Source organism: Squalius cephalus (genome assembly GCF_949319135.1).
Source record: "Squalius cephalus genome assembly, chromosome: 15".
NCBI classification, from domain to species: domain Eukaryota; kingdom Metazoa; phylum Chordata; class Actinopteri; order Cypriniformes; family Leuciscidae; genus Squalius; species Squalius cephalus.
In genome coordinates this window covers 30,166,245-30,190,054 of record NC_137136.1, presented here as the reverse complement: position 1 = coordinate 30,190,054, position 23,810 = coordinate 30,166,245, and the positions used below count along the sequence as shown (strand labels likewise).

General features: G+C 37.6%; 1 long non-coding RNA gene across 1 annotated transcript; it reads right to left on the bottom strand.

Annotated features, from left to right (window-relative positions):
• Positions 1–13,057: 13,057 nt before the first annotated feature.
• LOC307172936 lies at positions 13,058–13,977 on the bottom strand. The gene is made up of 3 exons (XR_013823782.1): positions 13,913–13,977; positions 13,720–13,814; positions 13,058–13,540 (listed from the first exon to the last, which is right to left on the bottom strand). It is a non-coding gene; the product is annotated as an uncharacterized lncRNA (long non-coding RNA).
• Between the last annotated feature and the right edge of the window lie 9,833 nt (positions 13,978–23,810).

The window sequence follows — 23,810 nt, the reverse complement described above, 5'->3', positions numbered from 1 at the left end:
GATCTTCAGAGTACCAATTTATCGAGACCAAACATGGTATAAGTGGGTTACATTGACCGTTGGTCCTGTAATAACTACATAGTGTCAAAGAGATCATAGTATCAACAGAATTATTAAAAGACAAAACACATAACAGTAAATCATTCTCAAAATGTTCTGGAATGCATGTTAATTTCATGTTAGTCAATTCATCAATAAATGAATGCAGGAGAGTCTGTTTAGCAGATTGTTTCTGTCTTTCCATGGTCTTTCTCTTGCATTTGGCCACATTCTTTAACACCCATAAAACCTTATCTGATCGTAAAAACTCTCTGTGTTCCCTGTAACAAGACACCGTCCTGCCAGTGTGTTAGCCTCATTTGGGATGTTAGTTTTTGGTGAAGGTTTCACAGTGAGTTTGCTGGATTATTCATTAAATAAATGAATAATTTGTGTGTGTCCGATTGGTCCAGACGCTACAACAAGGACTTTATCTCCCAGTGCAAATTCTCGCTGTCTGTTTCCCCTGTTGTACAGCCGGCTCTGTTTGTCCTTGGCCTGTAACAAATTATCCATTGAAAGCCACCCCAAAGTGTGGAGTTTTGTTCTCAGGTCCAGCACATACTGAGTTTTCACTCTCCGAAGGTTCGTCCTCTCAAGTTTCTTTTTGAACGTCTAAGACCCCTCAGGGCTGACGTCCATAGAGAAGCTTGAAGGAGGAAAACCCAGTGAAGGCTTGCGGGACCTTGCGCATAGCGAACAAGAGGGGTTTCATCCATTTATTCCAATTTTTGGCATCTTCGTGAACGAACTTCCGAATCATGTTTTTTTTAAGTGCGATTAAATCGTTCTACCAGGCCATCAGTTTGTGGGTGATAGATGCTGGTGCGAACCGATTTACTGACAAATAATTCGTAAAGTTTGCGTAATGTTCGTGACATAAATGCCATGCCGTGATCAGTGAGGATCTCTTTTGGGATCCCCACTCGGGAGATTAAACGAAACAGTGCATCTGCGACACTCTAGGAAGAGATGCTGCAGAGCGCCACTGCCTCGGGATATCGTGTTGCATAGTCCACTATCACTAATGCAAAGCGATGCCCATGTGCCGATTGTTCTAATGGCCCGATGAGGTCCATCCCAATTCTTTCGAGGGGGACTTGCATTAGAGGAAGAAGGCGCAAAGGCGCTTTTGGGGAGGCCGGTGGATTTACCTGCTGACACTCACGACAAGCTGGCACCACCTGCGTACGTTCTCGTGAATGCCCGGCCAAAAGAATCGGGTCAAAAGACGATTTAGTGTTGTTGTCCTAAATGTCCAGCCTTGGGATTACAACGAGCCACCTGGAAACGCATTTCCCAACGGCTTTTTGGTACTAATAACTCGGTTGTATGTTGTTTGGTCTGAGTGTTTTCGGTCACTCGATACAACTGGTCTTTTAAAATAGCAAAATATGTATAAGAAAGCGGACGAGCAGGCTGGAGAGGTTGACTGTCAATAGAACGGACCTGTTCAAAAGCATTTTTTAACCCTCTGAGGTCGACAAACGCGCGGGCGCGTTTTGCTGGATTTTCTTCACATTGTAGCACTATAAACTTAAATTACTCCGTCATTTATGGTCATACAGAAAAAAGAAATATAAAAAAAGAATCTGTGATATTTTTACTTTTGTATGTGTCCACTTACAATCAAATCAAAACATTGTGCTTTTGTAAAATAAAGAAAATAAACAGGGTGTGCGTTCTGCCTCTCCGTCGCGGTGAACTTTTTTTTCTTGAGCACGTCTATAAACTGAAACAAAACTCAGCGAATACTTGTCACACATTTATGAGCCATATACCTTTATAAACATTTAAGTGTGTAATTTTAAATGATCGGATTCAAACTGAAAACAAATATTCTCTATTTAAGTAATTTGTATAAAACCAACAAGATGTCCAGCTTCTCAAACGCTTCCTACTTATTTTTAATTTGAACACGCCCACTCGCGCAAAAGAGATTGACATGCAAATCTCCACATGGAACGCGAACGCGCTCATTACCTCAAAAACAAAACACCAAAACACTTCACAAGTCTCTGCTTTTCATCAAGTTTGAAAGACGCGCCGTGAGCTTACATTGGATTTACCTCAGAAGAAGAAGAACGCGATTTGAAGACAAGAAAGATGTAAGGTAAGAAATTCTTACATATTAGTTTATTATTGTTGCATAAATTTCACATTGCAGTTGAACTGTTGCTAGATATATGGTGAATATTATAATATTTAGACCCGTGTTTACTGTTACTGTGTTTGTGGATATCTGCTCAAATGTAGATATGTATATGGTAACCATAATTTTTTATATTTGAGCGCGATCGCGTTTGAATGTATCATATTTTGGATCGCGATCGCGTTTGAAAAGCACCAAACGGCTTCATGTTTTTACTATTATCTCATTTCATATCATCATAACGAATGGAAACATTTGAAGTAACATGATAATCAATATATTTTTCTCTAGCTTAGTTGTTACTGAAATATTTTGGAAGATTTATAGGCTGCTATGTTATTGTTATTATTATTTTATGCAGCACTGCGCATAGCCTATGCCTACAAGGCACAACAAACTGTTCATTATATTATATATTGTTGGAAACATTTATGTGTGTGTGTGTGTGTGTGTGTATTCTGTGAATTTTAAAAAGCAATTTTAACCAGAAAAATCTAAAATTTATTCCCAAAATCGTGCAGGCCTTTCTCTTGATATCAGTATGTTCACTTTTTTTTTCTTTCAGGGCCCAGATGCCACTGAGTCCTGCTGACTTCAACATTCACATGAGTCTCTGTACATGAACATGGTAAAGTGAAAATCAAACACCTTGGAAATGAAAGGTATGTACAATGTTTTTAGGAATGGCACAAAGGTCTCTGTCTTTGGACCATTGTTTTCAATGAGTGCTTTTTTGTCATTTGTTGTGTATCTTTGGATTATGTTGTGTTGTAAATAAATCCAAAAAATCTAAAAGCCATTCTTTTTTAAATCTCCTCATTATTTGTTCAAGGTTGCTCAGAATGACAGGGCCTGATAGCTCCTAATAGGGCCGTTAGGGGAGGGTCTTTGTCTTTCTCAGGTGTGAAAAGCTTACATATTATCACACAAAACACGTCGTAAAAAATTTAAATCAATATATTGTCTTATCTGAATGAGCAGTCAGGGTGATTTTCACATAGTTTTAGAGCAAATATTCTAGGCTACGTCATACAATTTTCAAAAGTCTTGTGAAGAAATAATCAGTATGGGTTTCATGACCTTATTTCAGTGAGAATTTTTTTTTTGTATTTTCACAAACCACACATAAATGTCATTATATCAAAACAACAAACTTTTACACACATGCTGCTGATATATTATTGTAGCAGAGTTTGTGCTGAATACAGTGTAATTAGACTTTAGCCATGAAAATGTCACAAGTAACAGAAATAAGCACAAATGTCAGAGCATGTCAGAACACCTCCAGGGCCCAGAAAACAGCTCAGACCCCAGAGGGTTAATGACTCATCCTGAGACTGTTTCAGGAGAAAATCATTGAGTTCCGAGAGGATCAGCCTCTCTATTGCGCTCTGTTCTTCTTGTACAAATCTCTGAGGTCCCGGTTCAGCCTCTCCCACAGCCGCCCCACTTTTCCTGCTTTTTCTTCCCACAAGAGACATCTGCACATAAATATCCCAGTAATTCAGTAAAAGCATGCCAATTTGTTCCCAAAATTAGTGGATGTCGGAGGTGCGGGTTAACTGCCACCTCTACACTATGCTTTTTGGATATTTCACCACATCCCTGTGTACACACCGTACCTGAACCATGCGGCTTTCATCGAACGGATCGAGGTTTGGTTACATCCTGAATCCACCAGAGCCTGATAGGTACCCCCCTTAATACTCACAGGTATTTGGTAGCAGCCAGCCTGACCGGGGGCAGCATGTGGAGCATTTGGGACCCGGATCATTGTCCCCACCTCCATCACAGGACACCTGTCAATACAATGCTCCGGGTCCCCGTGACGCCAACAGGCCGGCCCCCCTGGGCGGAGCTCTCGGGCAACTGGAATAGTCTGGATCTGGCCCAACCCACCTTCGGGGCGGGACTCGAGCAGGGCTTGGAGAACGGGACCTAGAGAGAGGGACAGGTCAAGGGGAAGAAGTAGAGGGAGGGGGAGAAAACAAAGGGAAGTCAAGTCAAGTTTTATTTATAGAGCAGAAGTTTAGCACAACTGTAGTTGATCCAAAGGGTTTTACAGTGCAATCAAATAAATCAATAAATTGAAAAGAAAAAGAAAAGGAGTAGAAAAAAGGGAGATAAAAATCAAGTATCAAAATCATTCAATGTATATACATACATACATAACATAGAACAGCAACTAATTTAAAATACATACACAACATCACTCGAATGCAAGAGAGTAAAAATCGGTCTTTAAACTGGATTTAAAAGCAACCAGTGCCATCACTGATCACCTTGATGTTTAAAGGTAAACTGTTCCAGAGCTTTGGGGTGACTACAGAGAATGCTCGATCACCTTTTTATTTACACAGAGAACGAGGGACAGATACAAGTAACTGATCACAAGATCTTAGTGACCTAGAGGCTGTGTATGGCCTAATAAGATCTCGAGCCGAACTGTGTAGTGCCTTGTATGCAAAAAGAAGGATCTTAAAGTCGACTCTAAATTTTATTGGTAGCCAATGCAATGAGGCAAGAACAGGGGTGATATACAGGAAGAAAGGAGAGAGAGACAGCTGGAAGGGTTCCGCCGACCCCTGGGCACTCCACCATCTAGTCCTCCGCCAGTTGAATGGCTGAGGCCAGCAATGCCTGTAGATGATCTGCTCGACATCGCTTCCCTCAGCCAACAGCCATTTGCGGCATGAGTCCCGGAGCTATTGAGCCATCATGAAGGGCCGGCCGCTCTCGCCCAGATCCGCGGAACTGCTGACGATGTTGCTCTGGACTCCGGCCAACCCGCTGCAGGGTGCCACCTGTGCCTCACTGGACAACAGTGGTATGAGGCGCACCAGCCATTGCTCTCGTGGCCACCTAACTGCCTCCGCCATCTTCTAAAATAGATTGAGGAAAGCTTTGTGGTTGTCTTGCGGCCCATTTTATTCAGCGGCAGGTGAGTGGGTGGGGCCTGGTGCGCTGCGGCTCCTACCCGAACCTCCCGGTCCATCCAGCTCCGGAACCTCTCGCGGTCCTCCTGTTGCTCCTGGACAATCACCTGGAAGTGACGCTCCTGGTCGCTCCGCATGTCCAGTTACGCCTGATTTGTTTTTGATGGAGGGCCGTAAGTTATGTGATGACTTCCGCAAACGGCAAACCTGGCGAAGATTGCATGATGGCGGCGGCTTTCCTTCTTCCTTCCCGGGTTTCCGCACCAGTACAATGAGTTCATAGATAAGGAAGGAAGAGGACAGGGTCGGCTTGACTGAGACTCGTGTTTTATTTAAGTTTATTCACAGGAAAATCACGCTCTCAGCGCTCACAACATTCACTCTCATAATAACATAAATGAACCAGTCCATCTCTCTCTGCTTCAGTCTCATTTCCCATTGACTTAATCCGGTCTCTCCTTGCCAATTACTGAAACAAGACACAGGTGTTTGTCATTAAGACTTTGGTGTTTGTAATTTACACTTGACCCACTTATGCATAGCTTGTCTCCCAGCTCTCTCTCCTGTCGCAGACCTCGCTAAACCACGCCCCCCTCCCCTTGTTTGATTTTTGTGGTCATGTGACTTATGTGACTTATGGTGTTTGGTGTTACATATTAAGGTAAATGCTTTCAAGTTTCAAGTACAATTCTTTTGAAGTGATAGTGCTATATGTAACAATATCTAGTGTAAGTGATTAATCCTGTTTGACATTTGTACTGGCTTCTGTATACAGGCTATCAGGGCACCATACAGACTTTATCAAAGAATTTGCTGATTTTCTATCAGTACTGGCTACAGACAAAGCCTCAATTGTTGATTGTTCCCGCCTCCTTCTTCCAACAACATCTAACTGTTACACTGATTTTAATATAAATGATTAAGATTAGGATTAAGAATGATGAAGATTACGGAAAATAGTCAGACGCTGTGATATAACGAGCACCTTGGGGCCTCAGGAAAGCAGCCCGAAGTATGGAGCGCAGCTGGAAGAAAACAAAACTAGACGTATTTCACATTTCGTGGAAGGAAAGTGTAATTGCATTCAGAAAGGCTTAAAAAAATGCTGGATCTGCTTACATTTTTTTTTTTTTTTACAAACACAAACCTAGGAATTTATTTGATATAGTGGCTAAATTAATGAGAAATAAAGATAAATAAAAAACAGCACATTAGTAACGACTTTATGAATTTCTTTACTTGCAAGTTTGATACTATTAGAAAGAAAATTATAACCATGCAACCATCTACTACAGTATCACATCAGATGTCATGCAATAGACCCCCCGAGGAACAATTCTATTCATTCATTCCTATAGGAGATGAAGAATTTTCTAAACTTGTTAAATCATCAAATCAACAACATGTATGTTAGACCCTATACCTAAAGAGATGCTTCCAGAAGTTATAGATCATCTTTTTAATATTAATAATTCATCATTGTCATTAGGATATGTACCAAATATGTTTTAGCTGGCTGTTATTAATCCTCTTATTTAAAAAAAAAACACACGATTTGATCCAAAAAGTTCATTACAGACCAATCAAAAATGTATCGACCACAACATTCTTTTGAATAGACTCGGGAAATTGCATTGGCATTGTTCAAATCATACTTATCTTACCTTTACCTATTTGTAGCAGTAAATTAAGAGGTGTCATATCGATCACAAGTTCAGTATGGAGCACCCCAAGGCTCAGTACTAGGACCGTTACTTTTCACCCTGCCCATGCTACCCTAGGCTACCCTTAATTAGGAAGTGTCAGCTTTCACTGTTACGTTCTCTGTCTCATCCTTATCCTGAGGTTACCGTGGACCTGAAACACCAGAGGATGTTTTATTTCATTCAACATTAAACAGATTTACACCAACCAGCATTTGTATTTGTGCATTCATTGGAGGTTTACGAGTTCGGCCAGAGATTGAGCCCGCCATACAGTCAGTGTTCATCAGATCTCAGGAATGTTCGTGTGTATGTATACTGTACCATAACAGCATGCAGAGTGAAGAACAAAGATCTGTGTCATTTGTCACACCGCTATCCCGTCTCGGAGTGGGTGCCGATTTCTTCATTTCGAAATAACGAGGAACGACATGTTTTTATAAAATGTAGTGGTGCAAAAAGTACAATATTATGCTTTGGGATGTAATGAAGTAAACGTTTCCCAAAATTAAAATACTCAGATAAAGTACAGATACTTAAATAATGTACTTCATGTAATGTACTTATCCGTCCTTCGGATGAGACATTAAACCGAGGTCCTGACTGTCATTAAAAATCCCAGGATGTCCTTCGGAAAAAGAGTAGGGGTTTAACCCCGGCATCCTGGCCAGATTTGCCCATTGGCCTCTGTCCCTCATGGACTCCTAATCATCCCCATATATACTGATTGGCTTCATCTCCTCTCCACCAATAATCTTGTGTGTGGTGGGTGTTCTGGAGCAATATGGCTGCCATCACATCATCCAGGTGGATGCTGCACATTGGTGGTGGTTGAGGAGATTCCCCCTTCCATATGTAAAGTGCTTTGAGTACCCAGAAAAGCGCTATATAAATGTAACAAATTATTATTATTATTTAAGTACAATAATGAAGTGAAATGTCTTTGTTACTGTCCACCAATGCTCACAACTAAAAGCGGAGTTGTGAAGAAGTTCACGCGCCACGCAAGCCATAGAGATAGCCTCAACAATCCATTTACTTATTTTCGGTTTGGATGCCGAGGAACCCTGCCAACATTAAGTCTTCTTTCAAACAGCCATAAGATATCATGAAGTAGTTATAAGACATTTTCTTTAAGGTAAAAGTAAGTTGTGTGGAAAAGTACAAAGGAACAATACATTTACAATGCAAATCATGTTTTATTCATAAAAAAAACTGTAAAAGTACAAGGTTTTACCAAATCTAATACCTATGTAGAAATATAGGAAAACAGCATGTGGATTTAAGCTTAATATTTATATATATAAAAAGATACTTGAAATCAGAAGGTGAATCCAATTTTAACAATCATTTTCAATTGATATTTAGTGTTATAACACAAGTGTACAGTATGTGCAGCTAACTGTTAATTTGTCCAGCTTATTGGTTATTTTTGTTCTTGTCCTGAGAATGATAAGCAAAGATACATTTAAAAACAAAATATAAACAGTTTGATCTCCACAAAAGTGCACAAAAATATGTTATTTTACAGTCTGGTTAACCACAATCACATAAGTTGTATTTTCTAATATCATGTGACTCATGTATAAGGTGGCCAAGAATGTGTGAGGGGTGTTTCCTGGCAAGCCAGAATGCATGCTATTTCAAAAGTTTAGTTGACATGTTGCCACGGTGGCACCACATATCCATTTTGTATGTATTCCAGTATTCCATGCACACTCTAAATGTTGTGTTGTGTATGTTGTGTATAAGGTTAAGGCATTATTCATACATTATAATGCTTTAAGAATACCCTTATGATGCATTATAAATGCTGGCTTCATCTGGTGTTATAATGCATTGTACTCTTAAAAGTTATAATCACAAATAGGTAAGTATAATAATGTATTGTAACTGTTGTCATGATTATTTATCAGATGATAGTACAACATATCATAATGTTGTTTATAAGGCATCATGCATCTATTATAGTGCATTAAAGGTGCTCTAAGCGATGTCACACGTTTTTTAGGCCGAAACATTTTTTGTCACATACAGCAAACATCTCCTCACTATCCGCTAGCTGCCTGTGCCCTGAACACACTGTAAAAAAAAAACGCGGTCTCTGTTGACAGCCCAGGCTTCACAAACTGCAACAAAAAAGCCTGGACCACAAATACTGTAACAAACAGTGTTCCAGCCAATAACCGACAAGAATGATTTGGGGGTTGGGGTTGGGGGTGGGGAGATGTCCTAGACAATGACAACGACTAACGTTAGAATTATATTCTCTTGCATTTTGATATGGTCGACACACGACCAAAGAGATGACGTTCCAATAAACAAATAGCAAAGAAGAGGGAAAAGGAGAAGGAATCCGCAAAGTCACAAATTTAAATTGGAAAAGCCTGTTTCAGGAAGCATGGAAGGGAAGGGAAGGGGAGGGGACGGGATGAGGAGGAGGGAGGGTCGAGCTAGCCTCCGTTTTGTTTAATACTTCGAACGTCAACAAGAAGTGACGTCACCCAACATCGCTTAGAGCACCTTTAAGGATAACCTAACAGGCTTTATAAGTGTTTCCATATTTGTTTACTTCAAATATGGAATAAAAACCCCATCCACTTCATCCCCTTAAACAAAATCAAGTCTGGCCCTACATCTGTTCTTGTTACAGAAGCCGTTTCACTCATATAAATGACACAATAGGAAAGAAAAAGACTAATGCAACTTCCATTTCATGCCGACTTTAAAATAGGACCCCCAGTCTGTTACGACAGTAAATGTCTAATGTCCCATATTCGCACAGAGAGCTCCAGCACACACAGGCCTGTTTATGACCACTGTGCTCGTCTTTTCCATTTCAGTGTTTTCTCTTGGATGTCTCATTGTATCAGAATGTTTATCTCTGATGCATTGCGGGATAAAGAGATGAGAGAAATCACCCCTGAATTATTTTATCTGTCCCTCAGTTGACCTTCCTGTCTCCCCTTCCCACATCCTGTCAGTCCAGCCATGGCTCTGACAGTCCATCTAAGACACCAAGAGCTGATCTGCATCAAACACACACATACACACTATTCACATATATATGCAGATGCAGGGGTCTTTCCTGAAATAGAGCTCAGGTTGCTTTAGCTAGGCTTGACATTGAGTGTCAGAGATGCTACTCACGCACACACACAGAAAGAGACCAACATATAGCAGTTGAAGCATCTCAAATCAAGCAATAATCCATGAAGACCATGTTTAGCACAGTTAGTGTGTCATTTCTGCATCACTAGCATCACCACAAGGAAAACACACACACACACACACACACACACACACACACACACATATATATATATAATTTTTTTTATTTTTTTTTATTTTTTATTTTTTTATTAACGTTCCCTTATGTGTCAATCTCTGGGGTTCCCATACATATGTAAGCACATGCGCTCCTCAAAAACTCCACTGATTGTTGACACACTAAAATAGATAAAAATGTATATATATATTTAAATGGGATGTAAGATATAATTTACTGAATGTTATTAAAGTCCAGGTCATTTTAATGAGAAACTATGCCCAAGATCTGTAGTTCCAACCACTTAAGTTTGCGACACTGTTCGCAGATGTTAGTTGAAACTATGGTTATGGGAAACGGCAAATCGCTCAACTATGTTGGTAACGACAGAACTTGCGAACATAGTTGGCTAATGATGCTTTATTATTATTATTATAAAGGCAACTTTACACAAATTATTTGCTTGATAATGTGGAAGTAAAATTGGTTGTGAATGACATTTCATAATGACTTGTCAGTGGTGGTAAAACCACTGCACCTTTCGGCATTTTAAGTTTGAGTTTGTTTTCATTAAAAACTGCTTGCAAATATATACTGCTGTTTTATTTCTGCCTTTTTTCACCCCCTTGCAGACACATCAAAGATTCCATGAAGAACCTTTAACATCCCTGGAATCCTTCTATTAAAAAAATGGTTCTTTTGATAGTAGAACATGTTTTGTTGTTGTTGCTTTTTTTAGATTATTAAAATGTTTTTCACACTGCGAAAAATGATATTTTAAGAATTGATCACTGAAAGGTTATTTAGGGAACCAAAAATGTTTGTTCTGTGGCATTGGTGCAAAAACTCATTTTTGGAAGCTTTATTATAAGACATTTGATTATCTTCCCTTTAATATTATAACACCCTTTAATTATCTTCATATTTTAGCGATTTTATACTTTTTTTTTTTTTCCTTTTTCTCACAATTTTAAAACAACAAGCTTCTATGTTGCCCTTATTTTACCACACTTGACAACAAGTCAATAAAAAGGTAAGCATTCAATGAATGCAATTAGAATCTTACTTATATGCAATGACATATATGACTATTTTGCAGCTTCATGTGTATGAAAAGAGCTTCAGATCGATTTGAATGCTAGATCTATTTGTTTCACACGATAAATTCTCCTTGGGCTTGAGTCTCATTGTTATAACCTCCGTCATGCAGAATTAGGTGGTTGATTAGCAGTCCAGCAGCCGTTGGAAATCAAAAGGAACAGGTCTAGCTCTGTCTTTCTTTTTTTAGGACTAGAACAGCTCACTGGTTGCTGCAGACCGATGTGTTGTATTGAACATATGGGCTTTCATGTGGTAAATTGAATATTACTCATATGTGAGTGCACACTGTTTTTTTTGGTTATTCTGCCCAAGTTGCAGGCACTACCAGGGGACTGCTTTCCTTTTACTGAGAGCCGCTCTGAAGAAAATCTCAACAGACCTTGGTACAATTACTGTGCCTTCCCCTCTCCATCTCCTGCTCTCCGGCCCTGCAGACAGCAGCCCCGGGGAATTCAACCCACTATTCTGCGGAAGATTTGGGCAGTCAGGCATCAAATGTAGGCCTCTTCTCACACTCTGGGCCTCGGTGGCGGTCGCGTCAGGGGACTCGGACTTTGTGTTTTCACACACTTCCCTCCTTGGGACATGAGGCTTCGCTGTGGCAGGAAGGGCCAGGAAGAGGCATCGGCCTCCGGTACATCTTCCAGAAGCCGGGCTGGATTTAGAGGGAGCAATGGGATGAATGTCTAATGTGTTTTTTCTGGCTTGCTTTTATTTCTTTTGTCCTTTATATTTCCGCTTTTCACAAGTAGGAAACAAAATACGGCCTGAAACTCTTAAGAAGATAATGTGATTTTTTTCTCTTTTTTTAACAAACGGTCAGTTAAAGAAGGTGCCTGACCTTCAGAAGATGCTGATCGTCAGCCTGAGGAGGTCAAACTAAATAATGCATGAGCTGTTTTATATTTGTCTCATATGAGGTTTGCAACTTTTACAGTCCTGTTACCAAAACTGAAATATTTCTAAATACAGTATAAAAAAAACACATCCGTGTGATTTTAGTTTGTAGCAATAGAAAAGATTCAGATAAATGCTTTTTTAAAATCCTTTTATTCAGCAAACATGCATTAAATACTGTCAAAAGTGACAGTAAGGTAATGTTACAAAATATATATTTTTATTTCAAAATCAATGCTTTTCTTTTTGCATTTTTTACTAAAAATTATGGTTTCTACAAAAATATGAAACAGCACGGCTGTTTTCAACATTAATATAAGAAATGTTTCTTGAGCAGCAAATCTGCATATAAGAAGGATTTCTGAAGGATCATGTGACACTGAAGACTAGAGTAATGATGCTGAAAATGTAGCTTTTCATCTTTCTAAAATCACATAGAAAACATCTTAGATTGTAATAATATTTCACAATATTGCTATTTTTACTGTATTTTACTGTATTTTAAACTTCAAGGAGAAAAAGTAAACCGTACAAAAACTTAGGTAATATAATGGTGCGTTCAAGTCATCTCGTATAGATCGTATTTACGAGTTGAACGCACTTGAACGCCACCACAATGTCGTAAATACCAGTGGGGAGCTCGGGATTTTCTCTAAGCTCCGATCTTTACGAGTTGGGGGAGTGTCAGTGATTAACATGGCGGAATACACAATACGTAAAGGTATTTAGCTGTGATATTGTCAGGCTTTTCTATTAACAGCTCAGTTAGCTAATCGCCAACACAGAATATGATAGTATTATAATATAACAATGCAACATGTGTGGTGAGGCACTAGAGGTGTTTGGTTACTGATTTTGACTACGCCACTCCAATTTTGTTTGGGTAGGAGTCCCCAAGTCAATAAAGGGATTTCCCGCTAGGCTATCCAATTAAATGAATAAACTTAAAGCAAGACTGCTATACAAATTAATACATCGCTTTTATTAAATACATGGATTCTGGTCTCATTCGATTTCTTTCACAAGCTAGCCACATTTAGTAATACAGGGTGGCAGTAGAAGAGACTATGTGGGGTAACAATACTTCAAAAAAAAAGAAAATATACACAACAAATGAATAAATACAATACACCCCAAAAATAAATTACAAACTTTCTACACCGCACACTGCGTGTACAAATACACACCAAACTTTCCACACCACACGGGTGTATAAATTAAAATGAGTATCTTCCCCCACTAGTTACTCTGTTGGGAGCTGTTGGATATGACCTAGCTTGGAGTTCACAAAATAAACCATAAAGAAAATACAACGGATTAATTTTTGGGCCAACAAACAAACAAATAAACAAAATAAACCGATTACAATACCATAATCCTATTAAGAAACTGAAAAATAAAGGTAGGGAAAAACAGTGGTCATTTGCACTGGATGGATCGAATTCTATAAAGAAAAAAAAAAACAATAAAGCAAACACACATTCTTATCAAAGCATACAAGTATTATCTCTAGACATAACATCAGTTCCTACTAGAAACCACAGCCCGTACAAAGTAAAATTACAATGTCAATCAATGTTAAAATATACTAGCTATTCCAGAATTACATGAATAAATAGATACCTTATTTCAGAAGACACTGGAAGTACAACCGTCGTTAATGTCCACTGCTCATCTCGTTCAGCATAGCCAATGTGAGGGCCTTTAAGGAAACTTCTCTAAAAAGTATTTATTTGTTTTAATACATACAAAAAGGTTTTTCACAGCTCATTTCGGACAATAAAACAACCTGTTTTGATAAAGGACAAACACTCACGTGCAGTGTACTGCAATGGTAACCCAGTGTCCACAACTCATCCAGTCAAACCTTCTCACCATTAAAGCTGGGGTAGGTAAGAATGGTCTAAAAAACTTATTTTTCAAATTTGTTTAAACTTTATGTATATACAGATGGTGGACAACCAGAATGAGACTTTTACCGCCGCCGTTCCCGAGGCGGCAAAATTGGGATGTGTATTTGCTGCCTTTTACCGCTGAGTGGCGCTGTAATCACAGACTTTGAAAAGTGTCAGTTTATTCTCTTTATGACGTAATCTGCCGTGGCAGTAATCTGATCTGAGGTCACAGATAAATTCAAGATAAATATTGTGGTTAAACGAATTCAAATTCATTAAATTTAAACAAAGTAGACACACGTTAACATTGTGTGCCCAGTTTTTCTATAATTTAGAAAGGCTATGTCAATAGGTTACTTGTCATTTACTTCGTGTTATTTTAATGTGTTTGTAGATTTATTAACTGAAACATAACAGTGAAATAAATTTAAATAATTTACCGTAAAATTAAAACATTTTCAGGACTTGCAGTTACTAACCGATGTTAGTCGGTTTAAGCATTCTTTGTTATATTCAGAATTAAATAGGCTTACATGTTGTTATGATTATCAATTGAATTCTTTAATAAATAATCAACCACAATGCCTATTACTGCCGCAGCAAAAATAAACCAGTCGAATTTCAAAGTCGTTCGCGAAATGACTAGGCTATACCGGGGGGCGCAAGTGACAGGGCAAAACAGCAGCAACTGCGGCATTTTAAACGGTAAGTTTCCTATCTGTTTATTTAAAAAAAAAAAAAAAAAAAAAAACATGGCGCAAGATTTTGTAAAAAAAAATATTATTTTTCATTATTTTAACAAAAATGAGACTGATTGAATATGTAAAAATATAAACAAACAAAGCAGAGAATAAAACAAACTTTTAGGGAAAAAATATTGGCCTATTATGCTACAACAGAATTGGTTAACATTAACGAAAGCAAAATATGTAAAAATACATTTCAAACAAAATAAAACAAAACAAATTCGTGGCCGAGTGGTAGGCTATAACTTACGTTTCAATAATTCAGATGACACGGGTTCAAATCCCGAACAAACATGGGCTACTTTTTTATTATTAATGCAGAGAGATTTGATAGTTCTAAAATATTGCTACACCATATTGTTTTTTTCTCCTATAGCCTATATTAAATATTTTATATTTATAAAATAAAATTACCATTCATTTCCATTTTACATTAGGGACAATTTTTATCCAACAGAATGGATGAATTAACATCTGCATAATAATAATAATAATAATTATTATTATTATTATTATTATTATTAATAAATAAATAAATAAACAAACAGCACAAGGTCTTGTAAAAACACTTTTTTTTATTTTTTTCGACACATAATTTCGAGACAGTAAATTGCCAATGTTAAAAAATAAACAAATAAAAAAGAATATAACAAACTTTTAAAACAGAGAAAATAGTAGACCTAGGCTGTTCAGACGATAGCTCTGTGGTCAATGCATTAACAATAGCCTCTCGGAGCTTCAAACGATCTGAGATCGAATCTCAGTGTAGCCGACGGTGTTTATGTTTTTCCGTTCTTGATGCTTAAATATGCATCTGTTTATTAAAGTCAATCATCTTGTTTAATTATCAATTGTACATTACAACATAAATTTGCTACATTCCAGTTGAGCCGCTGCAAAGACGACACATCTGATGAAGGAAGACTGTCAGCCGATTGCACCAGAAAATGAAGATGATGAAGCTCGTCTTTAATCTGCTAAATTATTATTTTTTGTGTGTGTGAATCATTCACGAGATTGAGATGACTGACACCCGGCCATACGGAAGACATTTTTCAAAACAGATCGAACAAATCAGAAAAAATACTTTCAATACAGTATTACTTTCAATTAAAAAATAAACAATGAAAATGTAAAAGAAAATTAATTAAGTTTGAAAGCCCATCGCACATTTGTTTCAAGGTCTGAATAAAGTGTCGGGACAGTTTATTTATTTAAACAGGGTTGCATCGATAGAGTTTATTCCCTTTGTGATGCAAAATAAGAAACACAGAATCTTATTCTTGCAACATTTTAAATTTCTATTGTCAAAGAAATTGCAGCTAAATTAAAAAAATAAAACGGTACAAAACGAAAAAAGTTCAAAGCAACATAAATTAAGAACAGGCGTTTTTCTTTGCCTCTCTCGCGCTGGATATTTTTTTAGTAAGTTTGGTCTCCCTCACTGCGCGCGGCGGGTCTTTCTCGAAATTAAGCATTTCAGCGTAAAAAAACACCATACAGCTGATAATACTGTATATGTCGCTGTGTGTCATCCACACAAATCACGAAAGAAAAAACTGTAACAAATAGCTTTTGTTCCTTCAAAGACACAGCATGCCTTGCTGAATTCACCTTACAATAAAACGAGGTGGGTCGCGAATTAAAGAGCTCTGTATCTGCTAAATTGAAATTGTGTGTGGAAAACCTTTAAATACAATCAATAAAACTACATTATATAATTTAATAAGATATAGGGCCTACTGTACATAGGCTATGGACTTTTGGAGATTTTGAGATTAATCCTTAAAAGAATTTTGCCTTTGCCTGCTCATCAGGCTGGCTCCGACACTCTCCATATGAAAGACGGAACATTAACACCTCTGTCCTGCACCCCCACGATAAAGCAACTATTGCCTTCTCCAAACCCCCCACAGGCTAGCTGAGTTTGCAAAACAAAACAAAGAGTTTGCCACTCGTCGTGGTGTGCCAAAACACTTAATTATAAACTTCAATATTTCATTCAAAACAATCTCAAAACGCTTTGTGACATTTTGAAAAGCCGTGGATGCATTACTGCCACTGGAACCATGAACGCAACAGAATACTGGTTCTGATTTTATTGTTTGTCGTTTAAACGTCATATATATATATATATATATATAATTTTTTTTAACAGAACTGCTTTTGAAATTACGATTGGAATTATTATAGGCTACAGAAGTAAAGTCATTGTATAATATTTGTTCCTTAGTGTAAAATGGATGGAAATGCATGGTGATTTTATTTTGTAAATAGGCTATAAGCAAAAAACTATGTTTTAGAACTAGACAAATCTCTCTGCATCAACAATAGACTATAAAATGCATTAATAGGCTAATATAAAAATATCAGTAGTCCAAGTTAGTTCGGGATTCGAACCCGTGTCATCTAAATGATCGTAACGTAAGTTCAACCACTCGGCCACGATTCACTCGTTGCCATATTGCCTAACGTTCCAGTGTGTGTTCGCTCACACGAGCGAGAAGCGCTCTTCATTCAAATGAACGCGCCGCCGCGTTTGTCGAACACTAGTTCAACATGCCAGAATAAAACCTGGCTTTAGAACAATGCATAGCGCCACTCGTCGTGGTGTGCCAAAAAATGTACAATAATTTAGTTTCATTTATTTCAGTGTTAATGTTTGAGTTAAAAAAATCCTCTACAAATTAAATTAACACAAAGTCGGCTATAAGAGTCCTTTATAGGCTACGTAAAAAAGCAAAGGGCTTACAGTCTTAACATTTAGGCTACTTTGCTTAAATTCGATACATTTATTTTCAGTAGGGCCTAATAAATTTGTAGGGATGTAATTTCAGTATGCTTTACCAACGCTATGTATTCAATTAAAGTTCCAAGAGGTCTGGTCTCTATATTTCCTTCCCAGCTGACACTAATATGCAAGTGCACAGCAAAAATCACAACTTGTGCTTGCTGCGAACGCAAGTTATTTAAGGTGTCTCAACTGTACACAGTCTACCCTACAGTGTGAATTCGTTACAAGGTTTCATTTAATTAAATTAATGTGCAGCAATTTGTACAAATAGAGTCTATAGGCCTGCTATACTGTTGTAGCCATTAAATAATCTCATTTAGTATCATATTTGTTAAAATATTATAATGTTATTTTTTTCCATCTATGTTGAATATGAAAAGTGAACAGCATGTAAGATAGGATGCATTATATCGAGAGATGGATATGGAGTGGGTCAGACATGATTTTGACCACTTCATTAAGTTTTGTTTAGTAGAAAACCTTTCTTTAAAGTGAATTTCGTTTTCTATAAATTGTATCTTAATTTTAATCAATTTTTCATCAACCAATTGCCTGGATTTAATAAGTAAGAGAAGCAAATATAACAGACACTATAATCATGGAGGCGCCCACGTGGTCACTTGCATTGCACGTCAACTGGAGCGCATCTCATCCTCCTAACTTAATGAAACTCAGCGTATGCCTCACACAGACATGATAAATACATCAAATACACAAAGCTTGAAATGTCTTCAAACGAAATAATTCAAAACGAAAAGAAAAAGGCTACTCTCTGATTATGTCTTTATGTGCATTTCTCTCAGGTGCGTTCACTACAAATATGGCGATCGCCAACTTCATCTTTGCAGTCGACACTGTCAGAAAACACTAGTTTATTGATAAAAATCAATGCACGCATCACCGGATTTACAAATACACATCTTGCTTGTTGCACGCACACATATTATGTAGAAAAAACCGAAATATTATGTTGAAATAACATTATTATTAATAATACATCTTTTAGAATATTTGATTAAATGCTGATTGTTGCGCTTGTTCAATTTAATACAATTAAAACTTTAATTGTGATAATTAAAATAATTGAAAATTAAATATTTAGTGGCCAAGTTTTGCTAATTTATTATATAGGCTATTATATGCCTATTGCCTATATTAAATAGGTCATATTAAGACAAGGCATATATTAAGTTATTTTAGCTGTTATGAGAAAAATAAATCTAACGAAATCTAAAATCTAAATCTAATAAATCTAAAAAAAACATTCTAACGCCAATTCAACATGCCAGAATAAAACCTGATTTTTGAACAATGCGTAACGCCACTCGGCCTGGTGTGCCAAAACACTACATTTTAAACTTCAATGTTTAATTCAAAACAATCTCAAAACGCGTTGAGACATTTTTTTAAAGCAGTAGCCTAGCCTATATACATTAAGGGCATTGAAACCAGTCGTAATCTCTCAAATTATGCCACACTACTCCATGTATTTTTATTTTTTTTAAGGACTGCTTTTGAAATCACTATAAATTACTATGCAATTGTATCGCTCACGAGAGCTCTTCGTTTATCTAATTCCTCAATAGAATAGTAAAAATATTCAGCGTCATTGCTCCTAATATCGTCTCTATTTTTAACTTTTGATTCTATTTTTTCAGTTCTAAAATTGATTCTATCTTTGGTTCTATTCTGTTGTAGCCTTAGACGCCTATTTATATAGCCTATATGAAAAATATGCCTATTAGGCTTAGGGTTTTATATTTAACCCACTGTGTGAAAGGGGCTATACATTTTAAAATACGGCAATTGCTGCTGTTTTGCACAATGTCCCTTTGCGCCACCTGGCGGTCATTTCGGGAACGACTTTGAAATGCGGCTGGTTTATCACCGCGGCGGCTGGCGCGGCGGTAATAGGCATTCTGGTTGTCCACCATCTTTATCAATACATAATTAAAATGTAAGTATTCTGAAAAAGAAAGTATAAAAATCGAGTGTATGTAGACCTCTAACGACTGTTTTAAAGACAGCTCATTATTTCCATTCAGTCCACCCTCTCCCTTCTGGGGTCCTTTCAAAGCCACGCCCCCAAAACACATGAACGCGCGACTCCGACCGAAGACGCATTATTTACCTGAGACAAGCGGAGAGGAAGGAGCGCAGTACATGTAGCATCATGTCAGAATCACATGTAATGTAACTTTATAACGTTGCACTCTTTCTATGAGTTATAAATAGCCAGTAAGATTATATAACGGTAACTAACGTTGCAGTAGGCTATGTAAATAATTATTCTAGCGATATGTAATGCTAAATAAGGTTTGCTAGTACATTATTTTAGCAACATGACAAGCCAGTGAATTAGCAGGTTTCAATTGTTGCTTTGCACAGTGCGTGACATTTTATCTGTATGTTATGCAGCTAGAGTTTTAACACTGAGTCAATGGGCTCCGACGGGCTTGTTTATCGTCATCGGTCTTTTTCCGTTTAACGTTACCTGTCTTTGTTGTATGAGCAGGTTCCACTCGAGAAATTGGTAGTTTTGGTTGTTTGTCCGCCATTAGCACAGCTGCTCGGTGCACCGGCAATCTTGATTTTGAATGACGGTACGCGCTGTGCAAGAGAGGGGCGATCAGCGCGTATGCGAACTTGATTGACACTGCTAAGACACTCCTCCTGGCTCTGAAGGCATCTGATTGGTTCTTTACACTCGGACCGAGTGGCAGTGATTGGTCAGAGTTTTTACTGTCCTGCAGCTGCTACAGAGGTCTGATTGTTTTAATTCTTTTTTCTGAACACATAATGTATTGACTACTCTCAGGATGGAAGGACCATTTCACCCAGTATAAAAAAAAGTGTTTCTGAACAGGATTACCTACCCTAGCTTTAAGGTATTTAGACCACATGTCTAAACAAAACAACTTCATAGACACAATGAATGGATTAAACACCCCTGGCCCAATTAAAGCAACACTGACACTCAAAATCGCTGGCTCTTGGCCAACACGTCAAAACCATCATAAAGCATCACCAGTGAGCATTAAAACACTATTCTTAAGACCATAACCTCTTAAATAAACCTACCAGAGCTTGTTCTTCCAGCGACCAACCATGCCAAACAATTCAAGCACTGCAGCCATTCCACCCAAAAGGAAGTGACATATTTAAAGGGAAATTACACCCTCTACTGATACCCTCAGTAGTGCCCTCTACTGACCTGGCTACACATGTAACAATGTGTTGGCAGTGGCTTCATAAATTAATTAAAAACATAAAAATACAAAGTACACCTGATGCACATTTCTTTGTTCTTCATTTTCTAGAGCAAGAGTTTAAGAACCTTACTGTATTTTTGTGTATTTAATTAAGAGAAAGTACTCCGCCATTTTGCTCCGACGAAAGTGACTTGAACGCACATGCCGTAATAAGCACGACTTCCCACCTCGTACATACGAACTTCCCAGGAGGACTTGAACGCACCATAAGTATGGCTGAGCTGGAGGAATGTAGTCAACATTGTAAAAACTGAGATAAGATGATCCTCATGTCATGCTATAGAAATGGTCCTATCCTGTGTCACATTTGTATATCAAAAGATTATATTGATATTGTGGCATTGTTGTACAAAGTGGTAACACACAACTGAACATGCTTTAAGTCTCTATTTCTGCCAAATCTGACTCTTACGGATGACTTTTGTTGGTGGAAACTAATGTAGTCAGATTGATTCAGTCTTATTAAATAATATTTTGAGCATTTATACCAAGAAGGTCAAGACATTTGAGGCATGATAAAAAGGTATGGCAATTGGCAAAGAAAGTCTAATAATAGTTAATATAACATATCTAATATTTTTCAATACAAAAAGTTCATACTACTTTTCTCTCATTGTTTTCTTTTTTTTATCTTGCTTTCCACTGAGCTGAGAGAGGGCACAGTTTGGATTTAAAGCTCAACGCTACAGAAGGAATGGAGGAATAATGGTTTGGGGCTTAGGGAGGTCGCGTGTGTGTGTTCGCGAGATCTCTTTCATGGATATGGGGCATTTTTGTGTAATGTCACTCTGTGCTGAGAGGTGGAGGTAGGAAAGGTGTGTAAAGCCCAGAGGAACACACCTCCATCAGTCCTGGCTGTCTCACCTCAACTCCATTCCATTAATCGGCCTCCAGAAAGAAGCAGGAGCAGCTACAACTCCTGATGCACTTCCTTTAGTAACCTTTATATAATGAAGGACATGACTGACACAAAAAGAGAATTTCACTTTATGTCAAACAAGTGTGCTTCTAATTTAACTGGTTTTATTCAAATAAAAAAAATATTATTTGAAATATAATTATTATTATTATTTTGCAGTAGATTAACAAAGTCCTTTTCGTGGGTTATTAGCTCTGCAGATTTTCACTTTTCACATGTTTTTGAATTTATTCTTAGGAAAAGGAGCACATGAAGGTGTACGCAGGTTAATCCAAGAGCATGTCTTTACATCACAAATGGGGAAACATTAGGCTCAAATTATGGTTGAGTATTCAAGTTAGTGTTCACTGATCACCTGGTTCAACAAACATTACTGCACAGGGCTTTACACAATATAAGGTGATGAAACTGCATTCTGTTGAGCCCTGGCTAGAAATACGGGACATTTAGTGGGTTTGAGATGCAGTTTATTTAAAGCAATTAAATTAATGTCAAGTCAAGTCACCTTTATTTATATAGCGCTTTTTACAATACAGATTGTTTCAAAGCAGCTTTACAGTGATAACGGGAAAATAATGCAACAAAGTTTGTTTCTGCTGTACAGCAGATCTAGAGGAAAATAGTGTCATAGTCCAGCTTAAGTGAGTTCAGTGATGGTTCAGTTTTGTTATAAAAAAAAAATTTGTTATTATATTTGGAGAAAACAGTGATGTCATCGTCCAGCTCAGTTCTCATAATGGAGTCAATGCAGGCAGATCAGTAATATTGTTGAATATTAAGTGTCACCAACTAAGCAAGCCAAAAGCCAAAGGCGAAAAAGGCGACAGTGGCAAGGAACCACTGGAATGGAGGAAAAAAAAAAAAAAAACATAGGAGAAACCAGGCTCAGTCGATGACCAGTTCTCATCTGCCCAACACATGAACAGTGTATGATTATGATTCAGGCAGCATTACAGGTCAGAAGTCAGAGTGGAAACTACCTACATTTAGATATTTCCAAAGAGAACTTGGTTGTTTGAAAAACTATTCAACAACAAACAAAATGACACGTGATGTCTAACTAAACAGTGTATTGATGCTTTGATACAGTGCTATCAGTCTCTAACACTAAGAATGTGGGGCTTGTGGAGAAATGTTCAGGTGAATCCTGTGGACTGAGTAGATATTGGCCAAACCTTTGATCTATGAGGATATTACAGCGTGTCTCCACTCTAAACGCATTAACCTTGAAAAGAGATTTCAACATCTCTCTATGGTCCATTAGACAGCACCCATCAAGAGTTTCCAACCAGGGGAGAACATTTGGGAGCGCTCACTCCTGAAGACTGGGGAAGAAAGCAATAGTTGCGTGAGTAGAAACGAGTAAAAAAAAATAGTTGATGAATCAACTGCATCACAACAGCAGTACTGAATATTTCATAATAATCTTTTATTTCAATATAATTCATTCATTCATATAATAACTATAATTAATAATGTTGAAAAGAAAAACCCAAGAGACTGCAAAAACACAGCAACTGTGAATGTGACATCATTATTGTCATGACCCAGGCAAGGGAAGAGGATTAGAGGATCTCAATTGCAACAGTGTTTATTTAAAAAAAAAAAAAAAGACTTAGGGTATGGTTACATGACAACAACGTAAAATGGAAAAGTTTGTCCTTTGCGTCTTTCGGGTACAACAACAAAGTTGTCAAAATGATCCCTGTTCACAGATCATCGAAAACGACTTAAAACCTGTATTCTGCTGCCAGACCAGTTGGTAATGTCACTTTTGTAAACACTCCTCTAATAGAATGAACACAATGTCATCATTTTCACAAATTCACTTTTTTTGAGACAATAATGGTATAATTTTCAAATACTTTGAAACCCATTTTCAGGCCCCTAAAATGGCATTGTCATGTAAATGGAAGGCCAAAATACATAAAATATTGAGTTTTTTGTTAAAAATGGTGTTGTGTAAACAGCCCTCTGGAAGGCAGGAAACAACATAACAACTTCACTAACATAAAGACAATTTCAGACAATCAGCAGAACTAAACTGAGGACTTAAATACACAGGAGAAAACAAACTGAACAAGAAAC